This window comes from Ursus americanus, chromosome 22 (genome assembly GCF_024610735.1).
Source record: "Ursus americanus isolate L20-20 chromosome 22, mUrsAme1.1.p, whole genome shotgun sequence".
In the NCBI taxonomy this organism is placed as follows: domain Eukaryota; kingdom Metazoa; phylum Chordata; class Mammalia; order Carnivora; family Ursidae; genus Ursus; species Ursus americanus.
The window spans coordinates 37,326,606-37,332,605 of record NC_142148.1 but is presented as its reverse complement, the minus strand read 5'-3'; positions in this window follow the sequence as shown (position 1 = coordinate 37,332,605).

The window sequence follows — 6,000 nt, the reverse complement described above, 5'->3', positions numbered from 1 at the left end:
AAAAGACCCACACAAGTAAAATCAACTTATTATTGACAAAATTGTAAAGATAAATAAAAGGAGCGATGATGTTTTTTTCAACAAATGGTGTTGGAATAATTGGACATCCTATGCAAAAAGGTGAACCTTGACCTCAGCCTCACAGTTTATACAAAAACTAACACAGAGAGAATCACAGATCTAAAAACAAAATGCAAAACTGTATCAAATTTTAAAAAGTGAGACTCTTCCTGACTTGGGGTTTCACAAAGACATCTTAGATATGACAGCGAAAGTAAAGTAGATAAAAGAAAAATATTGATAAATTAGAATTCATCAAAATTAATCACTTTTGCTGTGCAAAAGACAGTCCTGAGGAAAGGAAAAGAAAAAACTAGTCTGAGGGGAAATATCTGAAAGACTCCTATCTGACGAACAACCTGTATCCAACCTGTATCTCTCCAAACTCAACAGTAACAACACAACTCAGTTTTAAAAATAAGCAAAAAATTTAGATATTCCATTAAAGAGGATATGTGGAAGGCAAGTAAACACATGAAAAGATGTTCAGTGTCATTAACTATTAAGGAAATTCAAACGAAGAACATAATGAAATTCTACTATCTACCTATTCAAATGACTCAAATAAAAAAGCATACTGACAATACCAAGAGAACGGGCGGCAACTAAAATGCTCATACGTTGCTGATGGAAATTCAAAACAGTCCAGCTATTTGGTATTTTCTTAAAAAGTCAAACACACACTTACCATATGACCCAGCTATCCCACTCCTAGATATTTATCCTAAAGAAATGAAATCTCATGTGCACACAAAAACCTGTGCATAAATGTTTATGGCAGCTCTTTTCATAATTGCCCAAAACTAGAAACAAAAGTCCTTTATAGGTGATAGATAAACAAACTGTGGCATATTCATACGCTGGATTGCTACTCAGAAAAAAAAAAAAAAAAAAGAACCATTCACACATACACACAACAACAGCAACAGTAACAACTTGGGTAAACCTCAGAGGCATTATGTCTAGTGAAAGAAGCCATTTACAAAAGATACTATAGTGTACGTTTCTAGTTACATGACATTTCAAAAAGATAAAACTCTAGTGATCAGTGCTTGCTGGGGGTCAGTAGGATGGGGTGGAGGGTGTGACTACAACAGTAATAAGAGAGAGTTTTGGGGGGGTTGATGAAACTGTTTTATTATCCATAATGGTTGTTTGTTTGTTTTTTTTTTTTTTTTTATCCATAAAGAAGCCTCCATTTCAAACTGCGGGGTTAAAGAACAAGGTTTTCTTTCAAGGTGAGTACTCTTCTTTCAAGAACTTTTAATAATCAGCTCTATGCTTAGTTCATGGCATGAACATGAAAAATCATGCCCAAATCGATGAATCCAGTTCCTCAAATGGGAATTACGAATTAATACATATTACCCACATATCAGTATTTTCATGCTGGTAGGATTTACTGAAGAGCTGATCATTTTGGATCTGGCTTTCTCCTGAAGCGACCTTTGCCTTCTAAAGACAGCAGAGGGATTTTGGTCATGGCCAAGTCTTTGGGGACGGACAACCAGATGACTGTTCCAGGAAACAGGTTGGGGTGCAGAAAGTCATATAATCAGCCATGTCCCTTATTACCTTTCTTATAGCAGAAGCTGTGAGCCCTCTGATGACATCGAATCCCTGCTCTTTTCTGCTTTGTTTGGAACTCAGAGCGACAGATTTCTCCCCATTTTATTTATGGAGACAGGTATTAGAAGAGCAAGCAAGCAAACAAGAGCTCTAAGCAAATACATCTTAAGCACGAGGTCTGCACGTGTTGCAGATTTTCTTTCCTCCACTTTTCATGCCCAAATTCGTTTTCAGAAGGGACCAGAGACCTCTAACCCCTTGCTAAGAACAAAAGATAATAATCTCAGTTGTGGTATCACATGTGTTTCCCGTGAGAAGGGAGATTCTCCAGGGAGACCCCCCCCCCATTTGTGGGACTGTCCTGTGGGCACCCCCTGGTGGTCACTTAGGTGGAATGTCTCTCTGTTCCCGGCCTCTAGAAAGAAGCTCCCCGGCTGGAACACTTCTATAAAACAAATGGAAACATTCTGATTTCTTTCTTTGGGGCGGCAGGAAATAGCTGGACGGCAAGAGAAGAAGGAGCAGAAAAGAAACAAAGTATTTTCTGACCAAATGATGTTAAAATGTAGTCATCAGGGCTAGGAGTCCTTGTGTTTTCCGCTGCTTGAGCAAATCTCTTTGCCCCTCCCTGCGCTTTAGTTTTCTCATCTGGAAAATAAGAAATTTAAACTAGGTTATTTCTAAGGGTGCTTTAAACTTATCTGTTATCCAATATACGTATGTTTAGTAAGTGTCTCCTACAGATGTGTTGGAAGCCATTTCTGCTCCCTGACTTGCCACCAGCCCTGAGAAGAGATTGATACCTGGGAAATCGAAGACAATGTGAAGACATCTTGTAGGCATCTTTTTGCTCTCCAACACCTAGCCCTTTCCACCTGTGGAAGGGAAAGCATCTTGAATATTTGAAATAGATGATAACGATTAGGGCACAATCAAAGCCAGTTGAAACTTTGTTTCTTCCAAGAGGCTGTCATCCAGTCACAGCTAAAATCCACCCAGTCTTCAGAATAACATAAGGATGCACATTTAAAGATTTTATTTATTTATTTGACAGAGATAGAGACAGCCAGCGAGAGAGGGAACACAAGCAGGGGGAGTGGGAGAGGAAGAAGCAGGCTCATAGTGGAGGAGCCTGATGTGGGGCTCGATCCCGTAACGCCGGGATCACGCCCTGAGCCGAAGGCAGACGCTTAACTGCTGTGCCACCCAGGCGCCCCAAGGCTGCACATTTAAATCCTACACTCCTGATAAAAATGTAGGTAAGACCCTCTTTCCACACTTTTGGGTCCTGCTTGTCATTTTAAGGTTTCATAAGTCCTGAGGCCGAAGGTCGTATTTTAAAAATACACCTCACATTTAGTTATGTCTTCCAGATAATGAGGCAATTGATCCCTACAGAGTCCTGTATATTTTTAAGCAACTCAGTTGCTTACTGGTAGTTGGGGATATGAAAGAGAACACCCATGAGGACATGTTTTGCAAGGGGCCACACAAGCATGCATGTGCGAGTGTTAATGAAGCTGATTCACAGCCAGATCCCAGAAATGTACCTGAAAGTTGCAACATTTTCCTACAGAACATCAAGCAATTACTTCTCATGTTTCTTGGCTTAAAATTAGAATTCCTCTGTAGTGCACATTGTCCTTATTAGGAAGAAGATACATAGCATTTCTTAGAGAAAAACACATCCTGAAAGTGACGAACTGACTACACTGAAATCCAGAAAGACTCACAAGAAATACTGCATTTCCCATCAATTTGGCTATGAAAAAATAAATTCTGCTGGGAGAAGAGGACAGAAAGAGGTTTGTTCATTCTCCCAGAAGGAAGCCTCCATTCCAAGCTGCTGGCACTGAAGAACAAGGTTTCCTTTCAAGGTGAACGTTAAATACTCTTCTTTTAAAAATGTCTTTTAATAATCCACTTGAGGGGTGCCTGGGTGGCTCAGTCGGTTAAGCATCTGCCTTCGGCTCAGGTCATGATCTCGGGGTCCTGGGACTGAGACCAGCGTCAGGCTCCCTGCTCAGTGGGGAGTCTGGTTCTCCCCCTCTGTCTGCCTCTGAACCCTGCACGCCCTCCCCCCCATGATAAGATAAGATAAGATAAGATAAGATAAGATAAGATAAGATAAGATAAAAATCAACTTGAGGAGCAGTCCCTGGCTTGTATAAGAAAAACCAGGTCTAAACTGATGAACCCAACTTATCAAATGGGAGTAATAATCATAAGGTATGTATAAAGGTTAACTAAGATAATAGGTATGTTAAATGCCTAACAAAATAAATGATCAGGAAGTCTTAGGTCCTTATGAGCCCTACCATGTCTGTGTTTTTGGGAATAAAGGATAGATACAAGGATCTCAGCTGCATTAGGAAAAAAAAAAAGCGGTGCTGAGCTCTCTCTATGGTAAGGCACTGGAGGGTGACCCTGGTTCTGTAGTCTTTTATTGGGGGGGGATGAACTCTTTCTACCTCCCTTTTGAAGCAGGGACTTCTCTCCCTTTTGAACCAGTCGCCAGTTTTCTCAGCACCTGTGTTTTCAAAAGGTCAGCCTTTATGTGTCTCCTGCTTTACGGGAACACACCCCACCCTGATCCCACTCACCAGCTCCCCCTTGGGACCAAGGAAGGGGGACTGTGGCTCTCCTCTCCTGGCCTCTATTCCACATCAGTCTGGTTGCTCCCCCTTAGTGCCTGCTTTTCCTCAGGGCTGTCCTGACACAGTGCCGGGCATGTGGGGAAATATGCTTGCAACAAGTGATTGTGTACCTTTGAGGGCTCCTTTGATCCTAGGGGGATGGTGGGTGGTGGGGAATCTATGCAGAGAAGTGGAAACGGTGTGTCTTCCCTCAGCGCACACCTGGTTGTTCCAAGAAGCCAGGGAAAACTATGGCTTGGCCGAGACTTTTCTGCCTTACTTTGTGGAACGTTGTCTCTTCTTCCTACAGTAATCCTGGGAACTCTTTTCATCCCAGGGTTTTATTCCAAATGGAATGTTAAGAGGGTTCAGATGCTGAGAGACAGCTCAGGGCAGTGGGGGTGGGGAGAGGTGTGAGCTTGTCCAGATCTGTGGCTTTGCCAGGACTGTTTTTAAGTTGACACAGGGCTAAATAAAAAGCCCTTTGCTTTGATCTCAGGGACTTCCTGGGTAGACTGTCTGATTAGATAAAGATCACGTATCCCCCCCCCCACCCCCCATCCTTTAGGAAGTAATCTAAGCTTTGCAGCCATTCCTCGTCTTGCGCTCCTGTCTCCTTCTCAAAGTCTGGTTCTCTCTGTCTCATTGGGTCCCTCCCTGGGTCTTGGGTTTTTCTTTCTGTTTGAGCAGGAAAAGGAGCCTGAGAAAATAGGGCACTTCTTCCCCCTTTCAGCCTTCTTAAGTTGTTTAGAAACAAAGCAAAAGCTTTGTTTGAGAGCCTCATATGGACTTCGTCTGGTCCCGGGCATCAAAGGGAATTGGTCTCTGTTTGCAACATGGTCAGCTGCGGGGATGCTATGAAGCGAGCGAGGTGGCAGGTGGAGGGTTTGGAGAGAGAAATACAGCCAGTCCCTGAACTGGGTTCATCAGTCAAGACAACAGGGGGTGAGGCGAATGGTGTGTGTGGGGGGTCTGTTCTCTTAGAGCAACCCGTGACTCTGTAACCTAGACGCGGACCCTCTGGAGATGCCCCACAAACGTCTCTGACAGTGATGAACTGGCTTGCTCTTGGGATTGGGGCAATTTTATTTTAAAAAAAATTCTTGAACCTAAAGAGCTGCCAAATTAAAAATCATCTAGGATGGGTCATAGCTTTCCAGCATTGTTCAGGAGACTCTCTTTATGGCATTAAAAAATGAGACTTTGTAAAAGGCTATGTGCGCTTTTAATATTTTCTCCTATTTAAACCTCTGTGCCAATCACTGTCCTAAGTGATACACACAGTTTACAAAATGTAAATGTTAGCTCATGAAATCTTCATGACAACCCCACGAGCAACGGTACCAAACGAGGAAACAACAGCACAGAGAAGTGAAGTATCTTGCTCAAGGTCACACAGCTGCGAGTGGCTGGTTACAGATTCAAACCCAGGCTGTCTAGCCCAAGAATCTGACTCTGCTGCCCAGCCCCCTGCCCCGAACACACGTGTGCTTAGAAATTCACTGAGAAAATACACATGGGAAGAAAACATATACATTTATGAATTCAGTTATATTTTAAATATTTTCATCCCCATGAAAAATAGTCACACATGTATGTGGGAGGCAGTTGAATGTAGACGTTCATTCGTCAGTTTCATAAATATTTCTTTGAAAGCCGCTGTGCTGCGTGGCCCTGGGCTAGGTGCTGGGCATCCCACAGACTGAAATACACCAGGTTCCTCTGTTCAAGCTGA